The following is a 25,646-nucleotide window of genomic DNA, read 5'->3' on the forward strand; positions in this document are numbered from 1 at the left end:
ACCAAAAAGCATCGCTTCCTTCGAGCCGGAGTCGAACCAGCGACCTAAGGATGGCCGGTTGTTCACCTACAGTCCTCCGCTCTACCAACTGAGCTATCGAAGGACCTGGCTCTGCTCTGGGACACGAAACCAGATGGACACCAGAGCCCTATGGAAAAGACCCTAAAAACACTGCAAAAAAATGAAATCTAACCAAGTGTTATTGATCTTATATGAAGATCAACACATGGATTTGGTAATGCTTTTTAAATGAAGTCAAATGATTTGATGAGAAAGCACTAGGTAAGTGTCTTTATACTGAAAACAGTACCAGGTAGATTTTTTTTTTTTTGATATAAGATTAATGACACTCGGCTAGATTTGATTGGATAAACCGTTTTTGCAGCGAAGCCATCTCCCGCAGTCTGCCCCGCAGAGAGCAAGACGTCACGTCCACTCGTGCCAAAGGCAAACAGCATGTCTCCCTGGTGGTCTAGTGGTTAGGATTCGGCGCTCTCACCGCCGCGGCCCGGGTTCGATTCCCGGTCAGGGAATGCGGCTTTTGCCAGGCCTTGGTCTTGTCGCAGACAAAGAGATCACCAAAAAGCATCGCTTCCGTCGAGCCGGAGTCGAACCAGCGACCTAAGGATGGCCGGTTGTTCACCTACAGTCCTCCGCTCTACCAACTGAGCTATCGAAGGACCTGGCTCTGTTCTGGGACACGAAACCAGATGGACACCAGAGCCCTATGGAAAAGACCCTAAAAACACTGCAAAAAAATGAACTCTAACCAAGTGTTATTGATCTTATATGAAGATCAACACATGGATTTGGTAATGCTTTTTAAATGAAGTCAAATGATTTGATGAGAAAGCACTAGGTAAGTGTCTTTATACTGAAAACAGTACCAGGTAGATTTTTTTTTTTTTGATATAAGATTAATGACACTCGGCTAGATTTGATTGGATAAACCGTTTTTGCAGCGAAGCCATCTCCCGCAGTCTGCCCCGCAGAGAGCAAGACGTCACGTCCACTCGTGCCAAAGGCAAACAGCATGTCTCCCTGGTGGTCTAGTGGTTAGGATTCGGCGCTCTCACCGCCGCGGCCCGGGTTCGATTCCCGGTCAGGGAATGCGGCTTTTGCCAGGCCTTGGTCTTGTCGCAGACAAAGAGATCACCAAAAAGCATCGCTTCCTTCGAGCCGGAGTCGAACCAGCGACCTAAGGATGGCCGGTTGTTCACCTACAGTCCTCCGCTCTACCAACTGAGCTATCGAAGGACCTGGCTCTGTTCTGGGCCACGAAACCAGATGGACACCAGAGCCCTATGGAAAAGACCCTAAAAACACTGCAAAAAAATGAAATCTAACCAAGTGTTATTGATCTTATATGAAGATCAACACATGGATTTGGTAATGCTTTTTAAATGAAGTCAAATGATTTGATGAGAAAGCACTAGGTAAGTGTCTTTATACTGAAAACAGTACCAGGTAGATTTTTTTTTTTTTGATATAAGATTAATGACACTCGGCTAGATTTGATTGGATAAACCGTTTTTGCAGCGAAGCCATCTCCCGCAGTCTGCCCCGCAGAGAGCAAGACGTCACGTCCACTCGTGCCAAAGGCAGACAGCATGTCTCCCTGGTGGTCTAGTGGTTAGGATTCGGCGCTCTCACCGCCGCGGCCCGGGTTCGATTCCCGGTCAGGGAATGCGGCTTTTGCCAGGCCTTGGTCTTGTCGCAGACAAAGAGATCACCAAAAAGCATCGCTTCCTTCGAGCCGGAGTCGAACCAGCGACCTAAGGATGGCCGGTTGTTCACCTACAGTCCTCCGCTCTACCAACTGAGCTATCGAAGGACCTGGCTCTGTTCTGGGCCACGAAACCAGATGGACACCAGAGCCCTATGGAAAAGACCCTAAAAACACTGGAAAAAAATGAAATCTAACCAAGTGTTATTGATCTTATATGAAGATCAACACATGGATTTGGTAATGCTTTTTAAATGAAGTCAAATGATTTGATGAGAAAGCACTAGGTAAGTGTCTTTATACTGAAAACAGTACCAGGTAGATTTTTTTTTTTTTGATATAAGATTAATGACACTCGGCTAGATTTGATTGGATAAACCGTTTTTGCAGCGAAGCCATCTCCCGCAGTCTGCCCCGCAGAGAGCAAGACGTCACGTCCACTCGTGCCAAAGGCAAACAGCATGTCTCCCTGGTGGTCTAGTGGTTAGGATTCGGCGCTCTCACCGCCGCGGCCCGGGTTCGATTCCCGGTCAGGGAATGCGGCTTTTGCCAGGCCTTGGGCTTGTCGCAGACAAAGAGATCACCAAAAAGCATCGCTTCCTTCGAGCCGGAGTCGAACCAGCGACCTAAGGATGGCCGGTTGTTCACCTACAGTCCTCCGCTCTACCAACTGAGCTATCGAAGGACCTGGCTCTGTTCTGGGACACGAAACCAGATGGACACCAGAGCCCTATGGAAAAGACCCTAAAAACACTGCAAAAAAATGAAATCTAACCAAGTGTTATTGATCTTATATGAAGATCAACACATGGATTTGGTAATGCTTTTTAAATGAAGTCAAATGATTTGATGAGAAAGCACTAGGTAAGTGTCTTTATACTGAAAACAGTACCAGGTAGATTTTTTTTTTTTTGATATAAGATTAATGACACTCGGCTAGATTTGATTGGATAAACCGTTTTTGCAGCGAAGCCATCTCCCGCAGTCTGCCCCGCAGAGAGCAAGACGTCACGTCCACTCGTGCCAAAGGCAAACAGCATGTCTCCCTGGTGGTGTAGTGGTTAGGATTCGGCGCTCTCACCGCCGCGGCCCGGGTTCGATTCCCGGTCAGGGAATGCGGCTTTTGCCAGGCCTTGGTCTTGTCGCAGACAAAGAGATCACCAAAAAGCATCGCTTCCTTCGAGCCGGAGTCGAACCAGCGACCTAAGGATGGCCGGTTGTTCACCTACAGTCCTCCGCTCCACCAACTGAGCTATCGAAGGACCTGGCTCTGTTCTGGGACACGAAACCAGATGGACACCAGAGCCCTATGGAAAAGACCCTAAAAACACTGCAAAAAAATGAACTCTAACCAAGTGTTATTGATCTTATATGAAGATCAACACATGGATTTGGTAATGCTTTTTAAATGAAGTCAAATGATTTGATGAGAAAGCACTAGGTAAGTGTCTTTATACTGAAAACAGTACCAGGTAGATTTTTTTTTTTTTGATATAAGATTAATGACACTCGGCTAGATTTGATTGGATAAACCGTTTTTGCAGCGAAGCCATCTCCCGCAGTCTGCCCCGCAGAGAGCAAGACGTCACGTCCACTCGTGCCAAAGGCAAACAGCATGTCTCCCTGGTGGTCTAGTGGTTAGGATTCGGCGCTCTCACCGCCGCGGCCCGGGTTCGATTCCCGGTCAGGGAATGCGGCTTTTGCCAGGCCTTGGTCTTGTCGCAGACAAAGAGATCACCAAAAAGCATCGCTTCCTTCGAGCCGGAGTCGAACCAGCGACCTAAGGATGGCCGGTTGTTCACCTACAGTCCTCCGCTCTACCAACTGAGCTATCGAAGGACCTGGCTCTGTTCTGGGACACGAAACCAGATGGACACCAGAGCCCTATGGAAAAGACCCTAAAAACACTGCAAAAAAATGAAATCTAACCAAGTGTTATTGATCTTATATGAAGATCAACACATGGATTTGGTAATGCTTTTTAAATGAAGTCAAATGATTTGATGAGAAAGCACTAGGTAAGTGTCTTTATACTGAAAACAGTACCAGGTAGATTTTTTTTTTTTTTGATATAAGATTAATGACACTCGGCTAGATTTGATTGGATAAACCGTTTTTGCAGCGAAGCCATCTCCCGCAGTCTGCCCCGCAGAGAGCAAGACGTCACGTCCACTCGTGCCAAAGGCAAACAGCATGTCTCCCTGGTGGTCTAGTGGTTAGGATTCGGCGCTCTCACCGCCGCGGCCCGGGTTCGATTCCCGGTCAGGGAATGCGGCTTTTGCCAGGCCTTGGTCTTGTCGCAGACAAAGAGATCACCAAAAAGCATCGCTTCCTTCGAGCCGGAGTCGAACCAGCGACCTAAGGATGGCCGGTTGTTCACCTACAGTCCTCCACTCTACCAACTGAGCTATCGAAGGACCTGGCTCTGTTCTGGGACACGAAACCAGATGGACACCAGAGCCCTATGGAAAAGACCCTAAAAACACTGCAAAAAAATGAAATCTAACCAAGTGTTATTGATCTTATATGAAGATCAACACATGGATTTGGTAATGCTTTTTAAATGAAGTCAAATGATTTGATGAGAAAGCACTAGGTAAGTGTCTTTATACTGAAAACAGTACCAGGTAGATTTTTTTTTTTTTGATATAAGATTAATGACACTCGGCTAGATTTGATTGGATAAACCGTTTTTGCAGCGAAGCCATCTCCCGCAGTCTGCCCCGCAGAGAGCAAGACGTCACATCCACTCGTGCCAAAGGCAAACAGCATGTCTCCCTGGTGGTCTAGTGGTTAGGATTCGGCGCTCTCACCGCCGCGGCCCGGGTTCGATTCCCGGTCAGGGAATGCGGCTTTTGCCAGGCCTTGGTCTTGTCGCAGACAAAGAGATCACCAAAAAGCATCGCTTCCTTCGAGCCGGAGTCGAACCAGCAACCTAAGGATGGCCGGTTGTTCACCTACAGTCCTCCGCTCTACCAACTGAGCTATCGAAGGACCTGGCTCTGTTCTGGAACACGAAACCAGATGGACACCAGAGCCCTATGGAAAAGACCCTAAAAACACTGCAAAAAAATGAAATCTAACCAAGTGTTATTGATCTTATATGAAGATCAACACATGGATTTGGTAATGCTTTTTAAATGAAGTCAAATGATTTGATGAGAAAGCACTAGGTAAGTGTCTTTATACTGAAAACAGTACCAGGTAGATTTTTTTTTTTTTGATATAAGATTAATGACACTCGGCTAGATTTGATTGGATAAACCGTTTTTGCAGCGAAGCCATCTCCCGCAGTCTGCCCCGCAGAGAGCAAGACGTCACGTCCACTCGTGCCAAAGGCAAACAGCATGTCTCCCTGGTGGTCTAGTGGTTAGGATTCGGCGCTCTCACCGCCGCGGCCCGGGTTCGATTCCCGGTCAGGGAATGCGGCTTTTGCCAGGCCTTGGGCTTGTCGCAGACAAAGAGATCACCAAAAAGCATCGCTTCCTTCGAGCCGGAGTCGAACCAGCGACCTAAGGATGGCCGGTTGTTCACCTACAGTCCTCCGCTCTACCAACTGAGCTATCGAAGGACCTGGCTCTGTTCTGGGACACGAAACCAGATGGACACCAGAGCCCTATGGAAAAGACCCTAAAAACACTGCAAAAAAATGAAATCTAACCAAGTGTTATTGATCTTATATGAAGATCAACACATGGATTTGGTAATGCTTTTTAAATGAAGTCAAATGATTTGATGAGAAAGCACTAGGTAAGTGTCTTTATACTGAAAACAGTACCAGGTAGATTTTTTTTTTTTTGATATAAGATTAATGACACTCGGCTAGATTTGATTGGATAAACCGTTTTTGCAGCGAAGCCATCTCCCGCAGTCTGCCCCGCAGAGAGCAAGACGTCACGTCCACTCGTGCCAAAGGCAAACAGCATGTCTCCCTGGTGGTGTAGTGGTTAGGATTCGGCGCTCTCACCGCCGCGGCCCGGGTTCGATTCCCGGTCAGGGAATGCGGCTTTTGCCAGGCCTTGGTCTTGTCGCAGACAAAGAGATCACCAAAAAGCATCGCTTCCTTCGAGCCGGAGTCGAACCAGCGACCTAAGGATGGCCGGTTGTTCACCTACAGTCCTCCGCTCCACCAACTGAGCTATCGAAGGACCTGGCTCTGTTCTGGGACACGAAACCAGATGGACACCAGAGCCCTATGGAAAAGACCCTAAAAACACTGCAAAAAAATGAACTCTAACCAAGTGTTATTGATCTTATATGAAGATCAACACATGGATTTGGTAATGCTTTTTAAATGAAGTCAAATGATTTGATGAGAAAGCACTAGGTAAGTGTCTTTATACTGAAAACAGTACCAGGTAGATTTTTTTTTTTTTGATATAAGATTAATGACACTCGGCTAGATTTGATTGGATAAACCGTTTTTGCAGCGAAGCCATCTCCCGCAGTCTGCCCCGCAGAGAGCAAGACGTCACGTCCACTCGTGCCAAAGGCAAACAGCATGTCTCCCTGGTGGTCTAGTGGTTAGGATTCGGCGCTCTCACCGCCGCGGCCCGGGTTCGATTCCCGGTCAGGGAATGCGGCTTTTGCCAGGCCTTGGTCTTGTCGCAGACAAAGAGATCACCAAAAAGCATCGCTTCCTTCGAGCCGGAGTCGAACCAGCGACCTAAGGATGGCCGGTTGTTCACCTACAGTCCTCCGCTCTACCAACTGAGCTATCGAAGGACCTGGCTCTGTTCTGGGACACGAAACCAGATGGACACCAGAGCCCTATGGAAAAGACCCTAAAAACACTGCAAAAAAATGAAATCTAACCAAGTGTTATTGATCTTATATGAAGATCAACACATGGATTTGGTAATGCTTTTTAAATGAAGTCAAATGATTTGATGAGAAAGCACTAGGTAAGTGTCTTTATACTGAAAACAGTACCAGGTAGATTTTTTTTTTTTTTGATATAAGATTAATGACACTCGGCTAGATTTGATTGGATAAACCGTTTTTGCAGCGAAGCCATCTCCCGCAGTCTGCCCCGCAGAGAGCAAGACGTCACGTCCACTCGTGCCAAAGGCAAACAGCATGTCTCCCTGGTGGTCTAGTGGTTAGGATTCGGCGCTCTCACCGCCGCGGCCCGGGTTCGATTCCCGGTCAGGGAATGCGGCTTTTGCCAGGCCTTGGTCTTGTCGCAGACAAAGAGATCACCAAAAAGCATCGCTTCCTTCGAGCCGGAGTCGAACCAGCGACCTAAGGATGGCCGGTTGTTCACCTACAGTCCTCCACTCTACCAACTGAGCTATCGAAGGACCTGGCTCTGTTCTGGGACACGAAACCAGATGGACACCAGAGCCCTATGGAAAAGACCCTAAAAACACTGCAAAAAAATGAAATCTAACCAAGTGTTATTGATCTTATATGAAGATCAACACATGGATTTGGTAATGCTTTTTAAATGAAGTCAAATGATTTGATGAGAAAGCACTAGGTAAGTGTCTTTATACTGAAAACAGTACCAGGTAGATTTTTTTTTTTTTGATATAAGATTAATGACACTCGGCTAGATTTGATTGGATAAACCGTTTTTGCAGCGAAGCCATCTCCCGCAGTCTGCCCCGCAGAGAGCAAGACGTCACATCCACTCGTGCCAAAGGCAAACAGCATGTCTCCCTGGTGGTCTAGTGGTTAGGATTCGGCGCTCTCACCGCCGCGGCCCGGGTTCGATTCCCGGTCAGGGAATGCGGCTTTTGCCAGGCCTTGGTCTTGTCGCAGACAAAGAGATCACCAAAAAGCATCGCTTCCTTCGAGCCGGAGTCGAACCAGCAACCTAAGGATGGCCGGTTGTTCACCTACAGTCCTCCGCTCTACCAACTGAGCTATCGAAGGACCTGGCTCTGTTCTGGAACACGAAACCAGATGGACACCAGAGCCCTATGGAAAAGACCCTAAAAACACTGCAAAAAAATGAAATCTAACCAAGTGTTATTGATCTTATATGAAGATCAACACATGGATTTGGTAATGCTTTTTAAATGAAGTCAAATGATTTGATGAGAAAGCACTAGGTAAGTGTCTTTATACTGAAAACAGTACCAGGTAGATTTTTTTTTTTTTGATATAAGATTAATGACACTCGGCTAGATTTGATTGGATAAACCGTTTTTGCAGCGAAGCCATCTCCCGCAGTCTGCCCCGCAGAGAGCAAGACGTCACGTCCACTCGTGCCAAAGGCAAACAGCATGTCTCCCTGGTGGTCTAGTGGTTAGGATTCGGCGCTCTCACCGCCGCGGCCCGGGTTCGATTCCCGGTCAGGGAATGCGGCTTTTGCCAGGCCTTGGGCTTGTCGCAGACAAAGAGATCACCAAAAAGCATCGCTTCCTTCGAGCCGGAGTCGAACCAGCGACCTAAGGATGGCCGGTTGTTCACCTACAGTCCTCCGCTCTACCAACTGAGCTATCGAAGGACCTGGCTCTGTTCTGGGACACGAAACCAGATGGACACCAGAGCCCTATGGAAAAGACCCTAAAAACACTGCAAAAAAATGAAATCTAACCAAGTGTTATTGATCTTATATGAAGATCAACACATGGATTTGGTAATGCTTTTTAAATGAAGTCAAATGATTTGATGAGAAAGCACTAGGTAAGTGTCTTTATACTGAAAACAGTACCAGGTAGATTTTTTTTTTTTTGATATAAGATTAATGACACTCGGCTAGATTTGATTGGATAAACCGTTTTTGCAGCGAAGCCATCTCCCGCAGTCTGCCCCGCAGAGAGCAAGACGTCACGTCCACTCGTGCCAAAGGCAAACAGCATGTCTCCCTGGTGGTGTAGTGGTTAGGATTCGGCGCTCTCACCGCCGCGGCCCGGGTTCGATTCCCGGTCAGGGAATGCGGCTTTTGCCAGGCCTTGGTCTTGTCGCAGACAAAGAGATCACCAAAAAGCATCGCTTCCTTCGAGCCGGAGTCGAACCAGCGACCTAAGGATGGCCGGTTGTTCACCTACAGTCCTCCGCTCCACCAACTGAGCTATCGAAGGACCTGGCTCTGTTCTGGGACACGAAACCAGATGGACACCAGAGCCCTATGGAAAAGACCCTAAAAACACTGCAAAAAAATGAACTCTAACCAAGTGTTATTGATCTTATATGAAGATCAACACATGGATTTGGTAATGCTTTTTAAATGAAGTCAAATGATTTGATGAGAAAGCACTAGGTAAGTGTCTTTATACTGAAAACAGTACCAGGTAGATTTTTTTTTTTTTGATATAAGATTAATGACACTCGGCTAGATTTGATTGGATAAACCGTTTTTGCAGCGAAGCCATCTCCCGCAGTCTGCCCCGCAGAGAGCAAGACGTCACGTCCACTCGTGCCAAAGGCAAACAGCATGTCTCCCTGGTGGTCTAGTGGTTAGGATTCGGCGCTCTCACCGCCGCGGCCCGGGTTCGATTCCCGGTCAGGGAATGCGGCTTTTGCCAGGCCTTGGTCTTGTCGCAGACAAAGAGATCACCAAAAAGCATCGCTTCCTTCGAGCCGGAGTCGAACCAGCGACCTAAGGATGGCCGGTTGTTCACCTACAGTCCTCCGCTCTACCAACTGAGCTATCGAAGGACCTGGCTCTGTTCTGGGACACGAAACCAGATGGACACCAGAGCCCTATGGAAAAGACCCTAAAAACACTGCAAAAAAATGAAATCTAACCAAGTGTTATTGATCTTATATGAAGATCAACACATGGATTTGGTAATGCTTTTTAAATGAAGTCAAATGATTTGATGAGAAAGCACTAGGTAAGTGTCTTTATACTGAAAACAGTACCAGGTAGATTTTTTTTTTTTTTGATATAAGATTAATGACACTCGGCTAGATTTGATTGGATAAACCGTTTTTGCAGCGAAGCCATCTCCCGCAGTCTGCCCCGCAGAGAGCAAGACGTCACGTCCACTCGTGCCAAAGGCAAACAGCATGTCTCCCTGGTGGTCTAGTGGTTAGGATTCGGCGCTCTCACCGCCGCGGCCCGGGTTCGATTCCCGGTCAGGGAATGCGGCTTTTGCCAGGCCTTGGTCTTGTCGCAGACAAAGAGATCACCAAAAAGCATCGCTTCCTTCGAGCCGGAGTCGAACCAGCGACCTAAGGATGGCCGGTTGTTCACCTACAGTCCTCCACTCTACCAACTGAGCTATCGAAGGACCTGGCTCTGTTCTGGGACACGAAACCAGATGGACACCAGAGCCCTATGGAAAAGACCCTAAAAACACTGCAAAAAAATGAAATCTAACCAAGTGTTATTGATCTTATATGAAGATCAACACATGGATTTGGTAATGCTTTTTAAATGAAGTCAAATGATTTGATGAGAAAGCACTAGGTAAGTGTCTTTATACTGAAAACAGTACCAGGTAGATTTTTTTTTTTTTGATATAAGATTAATGACACTCGGCTAGATTTGATTGGATAAACCGTTTTTGCAGCGAAGCCATCTCCCGCAGTCTGCCCCGCAGAGAGCAAGACGTCACATCCACTCGTGCCAAAGGCAAACAGCATGTCTCCCTGGTGGTCTAGTGGTTAGGATTCGGCGCTCTCACCGCCGCGGCCCGGGTTCGATTCCCGGTCAGGGAATGCGGCTTTTGCCAGGCCTTGGTCTTGTCGCAGACAAAGAGATCACCAAAAAGCATCGCTTCCTTCGAGCCGGAGTCGAACCAGCAACCTAAGGATGGCCGGTTGTTCACCTACAGTCCTCCGCTCTACCAACTGAGCTATCGAAGGACCTGGCTCTGTTCTGGAACACGAAACCAGATGGACACCAGAGCCCTATGGAAAAGACCCTAAAAACACTGCAAAAAAATGAAATCTAACCAAGTGTTATTGATCTTATATGAAGATCAACACATGGATTTGGTAATGCTTTTTAAATGAAGTCAAATGATTTGATGAGAAAGCACTAGGTAAGTGTCTTTATACTGAAAACAGTACCAGGTAGATTTTTTTTTTTTTGATATAAGATTAATGACACTCGGCTAGATTTGATTGGATAAACCGTTTTTGCAGCGAAGCCATCTCCCGCAGTCTGCCCCGCAGAGAGCAAGACGTCACGTCCACTCGTGCCAAAGGCAAACAGCATGTCTCCCTGGTGGTCTAGTGGTTAGGATTCGGCGCTCTCACCGCCGCGGCCCGGGTTCGATTCCCGGTCAGGGAATGCGGCTTTTGCCAGGCCTTGGGCTTGTCGCAGACAAAGAGATCACCAAAAAGCATCGCTTCCTTCGAGCCGGAGTCGAACCAGCGACCTAAGGATGGCCGGTTGTTCACCTACAGTCCTCCGCTCTACCAACTGAGCTATCGAAGGACCTGGCTCTGTTCTGGGACACGAAACCAGATGGACACCAGAGCCCTATGGAAAAGACCCTAAAAACACTGCAAAAAAATGAAATCTAACCAAGTGTTATTGATCTTATATGAAGATCAACACATGGATTTGGTAATGCTTTTTAAATGAAGTCAAATGATTTGATGAGAAAGCACTAGGTAAGTGTCTTTATACTGAAAACAGTACCAGGTAGATTTTTTTTTTTTTGATATAAGATTAATGACACTCGGCTAGATTTGATTGGATAAACCGTTTTTGCAGCGAAGCCATCTCCCGCAGTCTGCCCCGCAGAGAGCAAGACGTCACGTCCACTCGTGCCAAAGGCAAACAGCATGTCTCCCTGGTGGTGTAGTGGTTAGGATTCGGCGCTCTCACCGCCGCGGCCCGGGTTCGATTCCCGGTCAGGGAATGCGGCTTTTGCCAGGCCTTGGTCTTGTCGCAGACAAAGAGATCACCAAAAAGCATCGCTTCCTTCGAGCCGGAGTCGAACCAGCGACCTAAGGATGGCCGGTTGTTCACCTACAGTCCTCCGCTCCACCAACTGAGCTATCGAAGGACCTGGCTCTGTTCTGGGACACGAAACCAGATGGACACCAGAGCCCTATGGAAAAGACCCTAAAAACACTGCAAAAAAATGAACTCTAACCAAGTGTTATTGATCTTATATGAAGATCAACACATGGATTTGGTAATGCTTTTTAAATGAAGTCAAATGATTTGATGAGAAAGCACTAGGTAAGTGTCTTTATACTGAAAACAGTACCAGGTAGATTTTTTTTTTTTTGATATAAGATTAATGACACTCGGCTAGATTTGATTGGATAAACCGTTTTTGCAGCGAAGCCATCTCCCGCAGTCTGCCCCGCAGAGAGCAAGACGTCACGTCCACTCGTGCCAAAGGCAAACAGCATGTCTCCCTGGTGGTCTAGTGGTTAGGATTCGGCGCTCTCACCGCCGCGGCCCGGGTTCGATTCCCGGTCAGGGAATGCGGCTTTTGCCAGGCCTTGGTCTTGTCGCAGACAAAGAGATCACCAAAAAGCATCGCTTCCTTCGAGCCGGAGTCGAACCAGCGACCTAAGGATGGCCGGTTGTTCACCTACAGTCCTCCACTCTACCAACTGAGCTATCGAAGGACCTGGCTCTGTTCTGGGACACGAAACCAGATGGACACCAGAGCCCTATGGAAAAGACCCTAAAAACACTGCAAAAAAATGAAATCTAACCAAGTGTTATTGATCTTATATGAAGATCAACACATGGATTTGGTAATGCTTTTTAAATGAAGTCAAATGATTTGATGAGAAAGCACTAGGTAAGTGTCTTTATACTGAAAACAGTACCAGGTAGATTTTTTTTTTTTTGATATAAGATTAATGACACTCGGCTAAATTTGATTGGATAAACCGTTTTTGCAGCGAAGCCATCTCCCGCAGTCTGCCCCGCAGAGAGCAAGACGTCACATCCACTCGTGCCAAAGGCAAACAGCATGTCTCCCTGGTGGTCTAGTGGTTAGGATTCGGCGCTCTCACCGCCGCGGCCCGGGTTCGATTCCCGGTCAGGGAATGCGGCTTTTGCCAGGCCTTGGTCTTGTCGCAGACAAAGAGATCACCAAAAAGCATCGCTTCCTTCGAGCCGGAGTCGAACCAGCAACCTAAGGATGGCCGGTTGTTCACCTACAGTCCTCCGCTCTACCAACTGAGCTATCGAAGGACCTGGCTCTGTTCTGGAACACGAAACCAGATGGACACCAGAGCCCTATGGAAAAGACCCTAAAAACACTGCAAAAAAATGAAATCTAACCAAGTGTTATTGATCTTATATGAAGATCAACACATGGATTTGGTAATGCTTTTTAAATGAAGTCAAATGATTTGATGAGAAAGCACTAGGTAAGTGTCTTTATACTGAAAACAGTACCAGGTAGATTTTTTTTTTTTTGATATAAGATTAATGACACTCGGCTAGATTTGATTGGATAAACCGTTTTTGCAGCGAAGCCATCTCCCGCAGTCTGCCCCGCAGAGAGCAAGACGTCACGTCCACTCGTGCCAAAGGCAAACAGCATGTCTCCCTGGTGGTCTAGTGGTTAGGATTCGGCGCTCTCACCGCCGCGGCCCGGGTTCGATTCCCGGTCAGGGAATGCGGCTTTTGCCAGGCCTTGGTCTTGTCGCAGACAAAGAGATCACCAAAAAGCATCGCTTCCTTCGAGCCGGAGTCGAACCAGCGACCTAAGGATGGCCGGTTGTTCACCTACAGTCCTCCGCTCCACCAACTGAGCTATCGAAGGACCTGGCTCTGTTCTGGGACACGAAACCAGATGGACACCAGAGCCCTATGGAAAAGACCCTAAAAACACTGCAAAAAAATGAACTCTAACCAAGTGTTATTGATCTTATATGAAGATCAACACATGGATTTGGTAATGCTTTTTAAATGAAGTCAAATGATTTGATGAGAAAGCACTAGGTAAGTGTCTTTATACTGAAAACAGTACCAGGTAGATTTTTTTTTTTTTGATATAAGATTAATGACACTCGGCTAGATTTGATTGGATAAACCGTTTTTGCAGCGAAGCCATCTCCCGCAGTCTGCCCCGCAGAGAGCAAGACGTCACGTCCACTCGTGCCAAAGGCAAACAGCATGTCTCCCTGGTGGTCTAGTGGTTAGGATTCGGCGCTCTCACCGCCGCGGCCCGGGTTCGATTCCCGGTCAGGGAATGCGGCTTTTGCCAGGCCTTGGTCTTGTCGCAGACAAAGAGATCACCAAAAAGCATCGCTTCCTTCGAGCCGGAGTCGAACCAGCGACCTAAGGATGGCCGGTTGTTCACCTACAGTCCTCCGCTCTACCAACTGAGCTATCGAAGGACCTGGCTCTGTTCTGGGACACGAAACCAGATGGACACCAGAGCCCTATGGAAAAGACCCTAAAAACACTGCAAAAAAATGAAATCTAACCAAGTGTTATTGATCTTATATGAAGATCAACACATGGATTTGGTAATGCTTTTTAAATGAAGTCAAATGATTTGATGAGAAAGCACTAGGTAAGTGTCTTTATACTGAAAACAGTACCAGGTAGATTTTTTTTTTTTTTGATATAAGATTAATGACACTCGGCTAGATTTGATTGGATAAACCGTTTTTGCAGCGAAGCCATCTCCCGCAGTCTGCCCCGCAGAGAGCAAGACGTCACGTCCACTCGTGCCAAAGGCAAACAGCATGTCTCCCTGGTGGTCTAGTGGTTAGGATTCGGCGCTCTCACCGCCGCGGCCCGGGTTCGATTCCCGGTCAGGGAATGCGGCTTTTGCCAGGCCTTGGTCTTGTCGCAGACAAAGAGATCACCAAAAAGCATCGCTTCCTTCGAGCCGGAGTCGAACCAGCGACCTAAGGATGGCCGGTTGTTCACCTACAGTCCTCCACTCTACCAACTGAGCTATCGAAGGACCTGGCTCTGTTCTGGGACACGAAACCAGATGGACACCAGAGCCCTATGGAAAAGACCCTAAAAACACTGCAAAAAAATGAAATCTAACCAAGTGTTATTGATCTTATATGAAGATCAACACATGGATTTGGTAATGCTTTTTAAATGAAGTCAAATGATTTGATGAGAAAGCACTAGGTAAGTGTCTTTATACTGAAAACAGTACCAGGTAGATTTTTTTTTTTTTGATATAAGATTAATGACACTCGGCTAGATTTGATTGGATAAACCGTTTTTGCAGCGAAGCCATCTCCCGCAGTCTGCCCCGCAGAGAGCAAGACGTCACATCCACTCGTGCCAAAGGCAAACAGCATGTCTCCCTGGTGGTCTAGTGGTTAGGATTCGGCGCTCTCACCGCCGCGGCCCGGGTTCGATTCCCGGTCAGGGAATGCGGCTTTTGCCAGGCCTTGGTCTTGTCGCAGACAAAGAGATCACCAAAAAGCATCGCTTCCTTCGAGCCGGAGTCGAACCAGCAACCTAAGGATGGCCGGTTGTTCACCTACAGTCCTCCGCTCTACCAACTGAGCTATCGAAGGACCTGGCTCTGTTCTGGAACACGAAACCAGATGGACACCAGAGCCCTATGGAAAAGACCCTAAAAACACTGCAAAAAAATGAAATCTAACCAAGTGTTATTGATCTTATATGAAGATCAACACATGGATTTGGTAATGCTTTTTAAATGAAGTCAAATGATTTGATGAGAAAGCACTAGGTAAGTGTCTTTATACTGAAAACAGTACCAGGTAGATTTTTTTTTTTTTGATATAAGATTAATGACACTCGGCTAGATTTGATTGGATAAACCGTTTTTGCAGCGAAGCCATCTCCCGCAGTCTGCCCCGCAGAGAGCAAGACGTCACGTCCACTCGTGCCAAAGGCAAACAGCATGTCTCCCTGGTGGTCTAGTGGTTAGGATTCGGCGCTCTCACCGCCGCGGCCCGTGTTCGATTCCCGGTCAGGGAATGCGGCTTTTGCAAGGCCTTGGTCTTGTCGCAGACAAAGAGATCACCAAAAAGCATCGCTTCCTTCGAGCCGGAGTCGAACCAGCGACCTAAGGATGGCCGGTTGTTCACCTACAGTCCTCCGCTCTACCAACTGAGCTATCGAAGGACCTGGCTCTGTTCTGGGACACGAAACCAGATGGACACCAGAGCCCTATGGAAAAGACCCTAAAAACACTGCAAAAAAATGAAATCTAACCAAGTGTTATTGATCTTATATGAAGATCAACACATGGATTTGGTAATGCTTTTTAAATGAAGTCAAATGATTTGATGAGAAAGCACTAGGTAAGTGTCTTTATACTGAAAACAGTACCAGGTAGATTTTTTTTTTTTTGATATAAGATTAATGACACTCGGCTAGATTTGATTGGATAAACCGTTTTTGCAGCGAAGCCATCTCCCGCAGTCTGCCCCGCAGAGAGCAAGACGTCACATCCACTCGTGCCAAAGGCAAACAGCATGTCTCCCTGGTGGTCTAGTGGTTAGGATTCGGCGCTCTCACCGCCGCGGCCCGGGTTCGATTCCCGGTCAGGGAATGCGGCTTTTGCCAGGCCTTGGTCTTGTCGCAGACAAAGAGATCACCAAAAAGCATCGCTTCCTTCGAGCCGGAGTCGAACCAGCAACCTAAGGATGGCCGGTTGTTCACCTACAGTCCTCCGCTCTACCAACTGAGCTATCGAAGGACCTGGCTCTGTTCTGGAACACGAAACCAGATGGACACCAGAGCCCTATGGAAAAGACCCTAAAAACACTGCAAAAAAATGAACTCTAACCAAGTGTTATTGATCTTATATGAAGATCAACACATGGATTTGGTAATGCTTTTTAAATGAAGTCAAATGATTTGATGAGAAAGCACTAGGTAAGTGTCTTTATACTGAAAACAGTACCAGGTAGATTTTTTTTTTTTTGATATAAGATTAATGACACTCGGCTAGATTTGATTGGATAAACCGTTTTTGCAGCGAAGCCATCTCCCGCAGTCTGCCCCGCAGAGAGCAAGACGTCACGTCCACTCGTGCCAAAGGCAAACAGCATGTCTCCCTGGTGGTCTAGTGGTTAGGATTCGGCGCTCTCACCGCCGCGGCCCGGGTTCGATTCCCGGTCAGGGAATGCGGCTTTTGCCAGGCCTTGGTCTTGTCGCAGACAAAGAGATCACCAAAAAGCATCGCTTCCTTCGAGCCGGAGTCGAACCAGCGACCTAAGGATGGCCGGTTGTTCACCTACAGTCCTCCGCTCTACCAACTGAGCTATCGAAGGACCTGGCTCTGTTCTGGGACACGAAACCAGATGGACACCAGAGCCCTATGGAAAAGACCCTAAAAACACTGCAAAAAAATGAAATCTAACCAAGTGTTATTGATCTTATATGAAGATCAACACATGGATTTGGTAATGCTTTTTAAATGAAGTCAAATGATTTGATGAGAAAGCACTAGGTAAGTGTCTTTATACTGAAAACAGTACCAGGTAGATTTTTTTTTTTTTGATATAAGATTAATGACACTCGGCTAGATTTGATTGGATAAACCGTTTTTGCAGCGAAGCCATCTCCCGCAGTCTGCCCCGCAGAGAGCAAGACGTCACGTCCACTCGTGCCAAAGGCAAACAGCATGTCTCCCTGGTGGTCTAGTGGTTAGGATTCGGCGCTCTCACCGCCGCGGCCCGGGTTCGATTCCCGGTCAGGGAATGCGGCTTTTGCCAGGCCTTGGTCTTGTCGCAGACAAAGAGATCACCAAAAAGCATCGCTTCCTTCGAGCCGGAGTCGAACCAGCGACCTAAGGATGGCCGGTTGTTCACCTACAGTCCTCCGCTCTACCAACTGAGCTATCGAAGGACCTGGCTCTGTTCTGGGACACGAAACCAGATGGACACCAGAGCCCTATGGAAAAGACCCTAAAAACACTGCAAAAAAATGAAATCTAACCAAGTGTTATTGATCTTATATGAAGATCAACACATGGATTTGGTAATGCTTTTTAAATGAAGTCAAATGATTTGATGAGAAAGCACTAGGTAAGTGTCTTTATACTGAAAACAGTACCAGGTAGATTTTTTTTTTTTTGATATAAGATTAATGACACTCGGCTAGATTTGATTGGATAAACCGTTTTTGCAGCGAAGCCATCTCCCGCAGTCTGCCCCGCAGAGAGCAAGACGTCACGTCCACTCGTGCCAAAGGCAAACAGCATGTCTCCCTGGTGGTCTAGTGGTTAGGATTCGGCGCTCTCACCGCCGCGGCCCGGGTTCGATTCCCGGTCAGGGAATGCGGCTTTTGCCAGGCCTTGGTCTTGTCGCAGACAAAGAGATCACCAAAAAGCATCGCTTCCTTCGAGCCGGAGTCGAACCAGCGACCTAAGGATGGCCGGTTGTTCACCTACAGTCCTCCGCTCTACCAACTGAGCTATCGAAGGACCTGGCTCTGTTCTGGGACACGAAACCAGATGGACACCAGAGCCCTATGGAAAAGACCCTAAAAACACTGCAAAAAAATGAAATCTAACCAAGTGTTATTGATCTTATATGAAGATCAACACATGGATTTGGTAATGCTTTTTAAATGAAGTCAAATGATTTGATGAGAAAGCACTAGGTAAGTGTCTTTATACTGAAAACAGTACCAGGTAGATTTTTTTTTTTTTGATATAAGATTAATGACACTCGGCTAGATTTGATTGGATAAACCGTTTTTGCAGCGAAGCCATCTCCCGCAGTCTGCCCCGCAGAGAGCAAGACGTCACGTCCACTCGTGCCAAAGGCAAACAGCATGTCTCCCTGGTGGTCTAGTGGTTAGGATTCGGCGCTCTCACCGCCGCGGCCCGGGTTCGATTCCCGGTCAGGGAATGCGGCTTTTGCCAGGCCTTGGTCTTGTCGCAGACAAAGAGATCACCAAAAAGCATCGCTTCCTTCGAGCCGGAGTCGAACCAGCGACCTAAGGATGGCCGGTTGTTCACCTACAGTCCTCCGCTCTACCAACTGAGCTATCGAAGGACCTGCCTCTGTTCTGGGCCACGAAACCAGATGGACACCAGAGCCCTATGGAAAAGACCCTAAAAACACTGCAAAAAAATGAAATCTAACCAAGTGTTATTGATCTTATATGAAGATCAACACATGGATTTGGTAATGCTTTTTAAATGAAGTCAAATGATTTGATGAGAAAGCACTAGGTAAGTGTCTTTATACTGAAAACAGTACCAGGTAGATTTTTTTTTTTTTGATATAAGATTAATGACACTCGGCTAGATTTGATTGGATAAACCGTTTTTGCAGCGAAGCCATCTCCCGCAGTCTGCCCCGCAGAGAGCAAGACGTCACGTCCACTCGTGCCAAAGGCAAACAGCATGTCTCCCTGGTGGTCTAGTGGTTAGGATTCGGCGCTCTCACCGCCGCGGCCCGGGTTCGATTCCCGGTCAGGGAATGCGGCTTTTGCCAGGCCTTGGTCTTGTCGCAGACAAAGAGATCACCAAAAAGGATCGCTTCCTTCGAGCCGGAGTCGAACCAGCGACCTAAGGATGGCCGGTTGTTCACCTACAGTCCTCCGCTCTACCAACTGAGCTATCGAAGGACCTGGCTCTGTTCTGGGCCACGAAACCAGATGGACACCAGAGCCCTATGGAAAAGACCCTAAAAACACTGCAAAAAAATGAAATCTAACCAAGTGTTATTGATCTTATATGAAGATCAACACATGGATTTGGTAATGCTTTTTAAATGAAGTCAAATGATTTGATGAGAAAGCACTAGGTAAGTGTCTTTATACTGAAAACAGTACCAGGTAGATTTTTTTTTTTTTGATATAAGATTAATGACACTCGGCTAGATTTGATTGGATAAACCGTTTTTGCAGCGAAGCCATCTCCCGCAGTCTGCCCCGCAGAGAGCAAGACGTCACGTCCACTCGTGCCAAAGGCAAACAGCATGTCTCCCTGGTGGTCTAGTGGTTAGGATTCGGCGCTCTCACCGCCGCGGCCCGGGTTCGATTCCCGGTCAGGGAATGCGGCTTTTGCCAGGCCTTGGGCTTGTCGCAGACAAAGAGATCACCAAAAAGCATCGCTTCCTTCGAGCCGGAGTCGAACCAGCGACCTAAGGATGGCCGGTTGTTCACCTACAGTCCTCCGCTCTACCAACTGAGCTATCGAAGGACCTGGCTCTGCTCTGGGACACGAAACCAGATGGACACCAGAGCCCTATGGAAAAGACCCTAAAAACACTGCAAAAAAATGAAATCTAACCAAGTGTTATTGATCTTATATGAAGATCAACACATGGATTTGGTAATGCTTTTTAAATGAAGTCAAATGATTTGATGAGAAAGCACTAGGTAAGTGTCTTTATACTGAAAACAGTACCAGGTAGATTTTTTTTTTTTTGATATAAGATTAATGACACTCGGCTAGATTTGATTGGATAAACCGTTTTTGCAGCGAAGCCATCTCCCGCAGTCTGCCCCGCAGAGAGCAAGACGTCACGTCCACTCGTGCCAAAGGCAAACAGCATGTCTCCCTGGTGGTCTAGTGGTTAGGATTCGGCGCTCTCACTGCCGCGGCCCGGGTTCGATTCCCGGTCAGGGAATGCGGCTTTTGCCAGGCCTTGGTCTTGTCGCAGACAAAGAGATCACCAAAAAGCATCGCTTCCTTCGAGCCGGAGTCGAACCAGCGACCTAAGGCTGGCCGGTTGTTCACCTACAGTCCTCCGCTCTACCAACTGAGCTATCGAAGGACCTGGCTCTGTTCTGGGCCACGAAACCAGATGGACACCAGAGCCCTATGGAAAAGACCCTAAAAACACTGCAAAAAAATGAAATCTAACCAAGTGTTATTGATCTTATATGAAGATCAACACATGGATTTGGTAATGCTTTTTAAATGAAGTCAAATGATTTGATGAGAAAGCACTAGGTAAGTGTCTTTATACTGAAAACAGTACCAGGTAGATTTTTTTTTTTTTGATATAAGATTAATGACACTCGGCTAGATTTGATTGGATAAACCGTTTTTGCAGCGAAGCCATCTCCCGCAGTCTGCCCCGCAGAGAGCAAGACGTCACGTCCACTCGTGCCAAAGGCAAACAGCATGTCTCCCTGGTGGTCTAGTGGTTAGGATTCGGCGCTCTCACCGCCGCGGCCCGGGTTCGATTCCCGGTCAGGGAATGCGGCTTTTGCCAGGCCTTGGGCTTGTCGCAGACAAAGAGATCACCAAAAAGCATCGCTTCCTTCGAGCCGGAGTCGAACCAGCGACCTAAGGATGGCCGGTTGTTCACCTACAGTCCTCCGCTCTACCAACTGAGCTATCGAAGGACCTGGCTCTGCTCTGGGACACGAAACCAGATGGACACCAGAGCCCTATGGAAAAGACCCTAAAAACACTGCAAAAAAATGAAATCTAACCAAGTGTTATTGATCTTATATGAAGATCAACACATGGATTTGGTAATGCTTTTTAAATGAAGTCAAATGATTTGATGAGAAAGCACTAGGTAAGTGTCTTTATACTGAAAACAGTACCAGGTAGATTTTTTTTTTTTTGATATAAGATTAATGACACTCGGCTAGATTTGATTGGATAAACCGTTTTTGCAGCGAAGCCATCTCCCGCAGTCTGCCCCGCAGAGAGCAAGACGTCACGTCCACTCGTGCCAAAGGCAAACAGCATGTCTCCCTGGTGGTCTAGTGGTTAGGATTCGGCGCTCTCACCGCCGCGGCCCGGGTTCGATTCCCGGTCAGGGAATGCGGCTTTTGCCAGGCCTTGGTCTTGTCGCAGACAAAGAGATCACCAAAAAGCATCGCTTCCTTCGAGCCGGAGTCGAACCAGCGACCTAAGGATGGCCGGTTGTTCACCTACAGTCCTCCGCTCTACCAACTGAGCTATCGAAGGACCTGGCTCTGTTCTGGGACACGAAACCAGATGGACACCAGAGCCCTATGGAAAAGACCCTAAAAACACTGCAAAAAAATGAACTCTAACCAAGTGTTATTGATCTTATATGAAGATCAACACATGGATTTGGTAATGCTTTTTAAATGAAGTCAAATGATTTGATGAGAAAGCACTAGGTAAGTGTCTTTATACTGAAAACAGTACCAGGTAGATTTTTTTTTTTTTGATATAAGATTAATGACACTCGGCTAGATTTGATTGGATAAACCGTTTTTGCAGCGAAGCCATCTCCCGCAGTCTGCCCCGCAGAGAGCAAGACGTCACGTCCACTCGTGCCAAAGGCAAACAGCATGTCTCCCTGGTGGTCTAGTGGTTAGGATTCGGCGCTCTCACCGCCGCGGCCCGGGTTCGATTCCCGGTCAGGGAATGCGGCTTTTGCCAGGCCTTGGTCTTGTCGCAGACAAAGAGATCACCAAAAAGCATCGCTTCCTTCGAGCCGGAGTCGAACCAGCGACCTAAGGATGGCCGGTTGTTCACCTACAGTCCTCCGCTCTACCAACTGAGCTATCGAAGGACCTGGCTCTGTTCTGGGCCACGAAACCAGATGGACACCAGAGCCCTATGGAAAAGACCCTAAAAACACTGCAAAAAAATGAAATCTAACCAAGTGTTATTGATCTTATATGAAGATCAACACATGGATTTGGTAATGCTTTTTAAATGAAGTCAAATGATTTGATGAGAAAGCACTAGGTAAGTGTCTTTATACTGAAAACAGTACCAGGTAGATTTTTTTTTTTTTGATATAAGATTAATGACACTCGGCTAGATTTGATTGGATAAACCGTTTTTGCAGCGAAGCCATCTCCCGCAGTCTGCCCCGCAGAGAGCAAGACGTCACGTCCACTCGTGCCAAAGGCAAACAGCATGTCTCCCTGGTGGTCTAGTGGTTAGGATTCGGCGCTCTCACCGCCGCGGCCCGGGTTCGATTCCCGGTCAGGGAATGCGGCTTTTGCCAGGCCTTGGTCTTGTCGCAGACAAAGAGATCACCAAAAAGCATCGCTTCCTTCGAGCCGGAGTCGAACCAGCGACCTAAGGATGGCCGGTTGTTCACCTACAGTCCTCCGCTCTACCAACTGAGCTATCGAAGGACCTGGCTCTGTTCTGGGCCACGAAACCAGATGGACACCAGAGCCCTATGGAAAAGACCCTAAAAACACTGGAAAAAAATGAAATCTAACCAAGTGTTATTGATCTTATATGAAGATCAACACATGGATTTGGTAATGCTTTTTAAATGAAGTCAAATGATTTGATGAGAAAGCACTAGGTAAGTGTCTTTATACTGAAAACAGTACCAGGTAGATTTTTTTTTTTTTGATATAAGATTAATGACACTCGGCTAGATTTGATTGGATAAACCGTTTTTGCAGCGAAGCCATCTCCCGCAGTCTGCCCCGCAGAGAGCAAGACGTCACGTCCACTCGTGCCAAAGGCAAACAGCATGTCTCCCTGGTGGTCTAGTGGTTAGGATTCGGCGCTCTCACCGCCGCGGCCCGGGTTCGATTCCCGGTCAGGGAATGCGGCATTTGCCAGGCCTTGGTCTTGTCGCAGACAAAGAGATCACCAAAAAGCATCGCTTCCTTCGAGCCGGAGTCGAACCAGCGACCTAAGGATGGCCGGTTGTTCACCTACAGTCCTCCGCTCTACCAACTGAGCTATCGAAGGACCTGGCTCTGCTCTGGGACACGAAACCAGATGGACACCAGAGCCCTATGGAAAAGACCCTAAAAACACTGCAAAAAAATGAAATCTAACCAAGTGTTATTGATCTTATATGAAGATCAACACATGGATTTGGTAATGCTTTTTAAATGAAGTCAAATGATTTGATGAGAAAGCACTAGGTAAGTGTCTTTATACTGAAAACAGTACCAGGTAGATTTTTTTTTTTTTGATATAAGATTAATGACACTCGGCTAGATTTGATTGGATAAACCGTTTTTGCAGCGAAGCCATCTCCCGCAGTCTGCCCCGCAGAGAGCAAGACGTCACGTCCACTCGTGCCAAAGGCAAACAGCATGTCTCCCTGGTGGTCTAGTGGTTAGGATTCGGCGCTCTCACCGCCGCGGCCCGGGTTCGATTCCCGGTCAGGGAATGCGGCTTTTGCCAGGCCTTGGTCTTGTCGCAGACAAAGAGATCACCAAAAAGCATCGCTTCCTTCGAGCCGGAGTCGAACCAGCGACCTAAGGATGGCCGGTTGTTCACCTACAGTCCTCCGCTCTACCAACTGAGCTATCGAAGGACCTGGCTCTGTTCTGGGACACGAAACCAGATGGACACCAGAGCCCTATGGAAAAGACCCTAAAAACACTGGAAAAAAATGAAATCTAACCAAGTGTTATTGATCTTATATGAAGATCAACACATGGATTTGGTAATGCTTTTTAAATGAAGTCAAATGATTTGATGAGAAAGCACTAGGTAAGTGTCTTTATACTGAAAACAGTACCAGGTAGATTTTTTTTTTTTTGATATAAGATTAATGACACTCGGCTAGATTTGATTGGATAAACCGTTTTTGCAGCGAAGCCATCTCCCGCAGTCTGCCCCGCAGAGAGCAAGACGTCACGTCCACTCGTGCCAAAGGCAAACAGCATGTCTCCCTGGTGGTCTAGTGGTTAGGATTCGGCGCTCTCACCGCCGCGGCCCGGGTTCGATTCCCGGTCAGGGAATGCGGCATTTGCCAGGCCTTGGTCTTGTCGCAGACAAAGAGATCACCAAAAAGCATCGCTTCCTTCGAGCCGGAGTCGAACCAGCGACCTAAGGATGGCCGGTTGTTCACCTACAGTCCTCCGCTCTACCAACTGAGCTATCGAAGGACCTGGCTCTGTTCTGGGACACGAAACCAGATGGACACCAGAGCCCTATGGAAAAGACCCTAAAAACACTGCAAAAAAATGAAATCTAACCAAGTGTTATTGATCTTATATGAAGATCAACACATGGATTTGGTAATGCTTTTTAAATGAAGTCAAATGATTTGATGAGAAAGCACTAGGTAAGTGTCTTTATACTGAAAACAGTACCAGGTAGATTTTTTTTTTTTTGATATAAGATTAATGACACTCGGCTAGATTTGATTGGATAAACCGTTTTTGCAGCGAAGCCATCTCCCGCAGTCTGCCCCGCAGAGAGCAAGACGTCACGTCCACTCGTGCCAAAGGCAAACAGCATGTCTCCCTGGTGGTCTAGTGGTTAGGATTCGGCGCTCTCACCGCCGCGGCCCGGGTTCGATTCCCGGTCAGGGAATGCGGCTTTTGCCAGGCCTTGGTCTTGTCGCAGACAAAGAGATCACCAAAAAGCATCGCTTCCTTCGAGCCGGAGTCGAACCAGCGACCTAAGGATGGCCGGTTGTTCACCTACAGTCCTCCGCTCTACCAACTGAGCTATCGAAGGACCTGGCTCTGTTCTGGGACACGAAACCAGATGGACACCAGAGCCCTATGGAAAAGACCCTAAAAACACTGCAAAAAAATGAAATCTAACCAAGTGTTATTGATCTTATATGAAGATCAACACATGGATTTGGTAATGCTTTTTAAATGAAGTCAAATGATTTGATGAGAAAGCACTAGGTAAGTGTCTTTATACTGAAAACAGTACCAGGTAGATTTTTTTTTTTTTGATATAAGATTAATGGCACTCGGCTAGATTTGATTGGATAAACCGTTTTTGCAGCGAAGCCATCTCCCGCAGTCTGCCCCGCAGAGAGCAAGACGTCACGTCCACTCGTGCCAAAGGCAAACAGCATGTCTCCCTGGTGGTCTAGTGGTTAGGATTCGGCGCTCTCACCGCCGCGGCCCGGGTTCGATTCCCGGTCAGGGAATGCGGCTTTTGCCAGGCCTTGGTCTTGTCGCAGACAAAGAGATCACCAAAAAGCATCGCTTCCTTCGAGCCGGAGTCGAACCAGCGACCTAAGGATGGCCGGTTGTTCACCTACAGTCCTCCGCTCTACCAACTGAGCTATCGAAGGACCTGGCTCTGTTCTGGGACACGAAACCAGATGGACACCAGAGCCCTATGGAAAAGACCCTAAAAACACTGCAAAAAAATGAAATCTAACCAAGTGTTATTGATCTTATATGAAGATCAACACATGGATTTGGTAATGCTTTTTAAATGAA

At 47.3% G+C, this 25,646-nt stretch overlaps 27 non-coding genes across 27 annotated transcripts; all 27 read right to left on the reverse strand.

The window, feature by feature from the left end:
* Positions 1 to 16: 16 nt before the first annotated feature.
* On the reverse strand, positions 17 to 103 carry trnay-gua. Its single transcript is given in 2 exon segments — positions 17 to 52; positions 67 to 103. It is a non-coding gene; the product is annotated as a tRNA-Tyr (tRNA).
* A 1,067-nt stretch (positions 104 to 1,170) lies between these two features.
* trnay-gua lies at positions 1,171 to 1,257 on the reverse strand. The gene is given in 2 exon segments: positions 1,171 to 1,206; positions 1,221 to 1,257. It is a non-coding gene; the product is annotated as a tRNA-Tyr (tRNA).
* A 490-nt stretch (positions 1,258 to 1,747) lies between these two features.
* Positions 1,748 to 1,834, reverse strand: trnay-gua. The gene is given in 2 exon segments: positions 1,748 to 1,783; positions 1,798 to 1,834. It is a non-coding gene; the product is annotated as a tRNA-Tyr (tRNA).
* Positions 1,835 to 2,324: 490 nt separating this feature from the next.
* Positions 2,325 to 2,411, reverse strand: trnay-gua. Its single transcript is given in 2 exon segments — positions 2,325 to 2,360; positions 2,375 to 2,411. It is a non-coding gene; the product is annotated as a tRNA-Tyr (tRNA).
* Positions 2,412 to 3,478: 1,067 nt separating this feature from the next.
* trnay-gua lies at positions 3,479 to 3,565 on the reverse strand. The gene is given in 2 exon segments: positions 3,479 to 3,514; positions 3,529 to 3,565. It is a non-coding gene; the product is annotated as a tRNA-Tyr (tRNA).
* A 1,645-nt stretch (positions 3,566 to 5,210) lies between these two features.
* On the reverse strand, positions 5,211 to 5,297 carry trnay-gua. The gene is given in 2 exon segments: positions 5,211 to 5,246; positions 5,261 to 5,297. It is a non-coding gene; the product is annotated as a tRNA-Tyr (tRNA).
* A 1,067-nt stretch (positions 5,298 to 6,364) lies between these two features.
* trnay-gua lies at positions 6,365 to 6,451 on the reverse strand. Its single transcript is given in 2 exon segments — positions 6,365 to 6,400; positions 6,415 to 6,451. It is a non-coding gene; the product is annotated as a tRNA-Tyr (tRNA).
* A 1,645-nt stretch (positions 6,452 to 8,096) lies between these two features.
* trnay-gua lies at positions 8,097 to 8,183 on the reverse strand. Its single transcript is given in 2 exon segments — positions 8,097 to 8,132; positions 8,147 to 8,183. It is a non-coding gene; the product is annotated as a tRNA-Tyr (tRNA).
* A 1,067-nt stretch (positions 8,184 to 9,250) lies between these two features.
* Positions 9,251 to 9,337, reverse strand: trnay-gua. The gene is given in 2 exon segments: positions 9,251 to 9,286; positions 9,301 to 9,337. It is a non-coding gene; the product is annotated as a tRNA-Tyr (tRNA).
* Positions 9,338 to 10,982: 1,645 nt separating this feature from the next.
* Positions 10,983 to 11,069, reverse strand: trnay-gua. The gene is given in 2 exon segments: positions 10,983 to 11,018; positions 11,033 to 11,069. It is a non-coding gene; the product is annotated as a tRNA-Tyr (tRNA).
* Positions 11,070 to 13,867: 2,798 nt separating this feature from the next.
* On the reverse strand, positions 13,868 to 13,954 carry trnay-gua. The gene is given in 2 exon segments: positions 13,868 to 13,903; positions 13,918 to 13,954. It is a non-coding gene; the product is annotated as a tRNA-Tyr (tRNA).
* Positions 13,955 to 15,599: 1,645 nt separating this feature from the next.
* Positions 15,600 to 15,686, reverse strand: trnay-gua. The gene is given in 2 exon segments: positions 15,600 to 15,635; positions 15,650 to 15,686. It is a non-coding gene; the product is annotated as a tRNA-Tyr (tRNA).
* A 1,067-nt stretch (positions 15,687 to 16,753) lies between these two features.
* On the reverse strand, positions 16,754 to 16,840 carry trnay-gua. Its single transcript is given in 2 exon segments — positions 16,754 to 16,789; positions 16,804 to 16,840. It is a non-coding gene; the product is annotated as a tRNA-Tyr (tRNA).
* Positions 16,841 to 17,330: 490 nt separating this feature from the next.
* On the reverse strand, positions 17,331 to 17,417 carry trnay-gua. Its single transcript is given in 2 exon segments — positions 17,331 to 17,366; positions 17,381 to 17,417. It is a non-coding gene; the product is annotated as a tRNA-Tyr (tRNA).
* Positions 17,418 to 17,907: 490 nt separating this feature from the next.
* trnay-gua lies at positions 17,908 to 17,994 on the reverse strand. The gene is given in 2 exon segments: positions 17,908 to 17,943; positions 17,958 to 17,994. It is a non-coding gene; the product is annotated as a tRNA-Tyr (tRNA).
* Positions 17,995 to 18,484: 490 nt separating this feature from the next.
* Positions 18,485 to 18,571, reverse strand: trnay-gua. The gene is given in 2 exon segments: positions 18,485 to 18,520; positions 18,535 to 18,571. It is a non-coding gene; the product is annotated as a tRNA-Tyr (tRNA).
* A 490-nt stretch (positions 18,572 to 19,061) lies between these two features.
* On the reverse strand, positions 19,062 to 19,148 carry trnay-gua. Its single transcript is given in 2 exon segments — positions 19,062 to 19,097; positions 19,112 to 19,148. It is a non-coding gene; the product is annotated as a tRNA-Tyr (tRNA).
* Positions 19,149 to 19,638: 490 nt separating this feature from the next.
* On the reverse strand, positions 19,639 to 19,725 carry trnay-gua. The gene is given in 2 exon segments: positions 19,639 to 19,674; positions 19,689 to 19,725. It is a non-coding gene; the product is annotated as a tRNA-Tyr (tRNA).
* A 1,067-nt stretch (positions 19,726 to 20,792) lies between these two features.
* On the reverse strand, positions 20,793 to 20,879 carry trnay-gua. The gene is given in 2 exon segments: positions 20,793 to 20,828; positions 20,843 to 20,879. It is a non-coding gene; the product is annotated as a tRNA-Tyr (tRNA).
* Positions 20,880 to 21,369: 490 nt separating this feature from the next.
* trnay-gua lies at positions 21,370 to 21,456 on the reverse strand. The gene is given in 2 exon segments: positions 21,370 to 21,405; positions 21,420 to 21,456. It is a non-coding gene; the product is annotated as a tRNA-Tyr (tRNA).
* A 490-nt stretch (positions 21,457 to 21,946) lies between these two features.
* On the reverse strand, positions 21,947 to 22,033 carry trnay-gua. Its single transcript is given in 2 exon segments — positions 21,947 to 21,982; positions 21,997 to 22,033. It is a non-coding gene; the product is annotated as a tRNA-Tyr (tRNA).
* A 490-nt stretch (positions 22,034 to 22,523) lies between these two features.
* On the reverse strand, positions 22,524 to 22,610 carry trnay-gua. The gene is given in 2 exon segments: positions 22,524 to 22,559; positions 22,574 to 22,610. It is a non-coding gene; the product is annotated as a tRNA-Tyr (tRNA).
* A 490-nt stretch (positions 22,611 to 23,100) lies between these two features.
* Positions 23,101 to 23,187, reverse strand: trnay-gua. The gene is given in 2 exon segments: positions 23,101 to 23,136; positions 23,151 to 23,187. It is a non-coding gene; the product is annotated as a tRNA-Tyr (tRNA).
* A 490-nt stretch (positions 23,188 to 23,677) lies between these two features.
* trnay-gua lies at positions 23,678 to 23,764 on the reverse strand. The gene is given in 2 exon segments: positions 23,678 to 23,713; positions 23,728 to 23,764. It is a non-coding gene; the product is annotated as a tRNA-Tyr (tRNA).
* Positions 23,765 to 24,254: 490 nt separating this feature from the next.
* On the reverse strand, positions 24,255 to 24,341 carry trnay-gua. The gene is given in 2 exon segments: positions 24,255 to 24,290; positions 24,305 to 24,341. It is a non-coding gene; the product is annotated as a tRNA-Tyr (tRNA).
* Positions 24,342 to 24,831: 490 nt separating this feature from the next.
* Positions 24,832 to 24,918, reverse strand: trnay-gua. Its single transcript is given in 2 exon segments — positions 24,832 to 24,867; positions 24,882 to 24,918. It is a non-coding gene; the product is annotated as a tRNA-Tyr (tRNA).
* A 490-nt stretch (positions 24,919 to 25,408) lies between these two features.
* Positions 25,409 to 25,495, reverse strand: trnay-gua. Its single transcript is given in 2 exon segments — positions 25,409 to 25,444; positions 25,459 to 25,495. It is a non-coding gene; the product is annotated as a tRNA-Tyr (tRNA).
* Positions 25,496 to 25,646: the final 151 nt, after the last annotated feature.

Source organism: Alosa sapidissima, chromosome 10 (assembly GCF_018492685.1).
Source record: "Alosa sapidissima isolate fAloSap1 chromosome 10, fAloSap1.pri, whole genome shotgun sequence".
NCBI lineage: Eukaryota > Metazoa > Chordata > Actinopteri > Clupeiformes > Clupeidae > Alosa > Alosa sapidissima.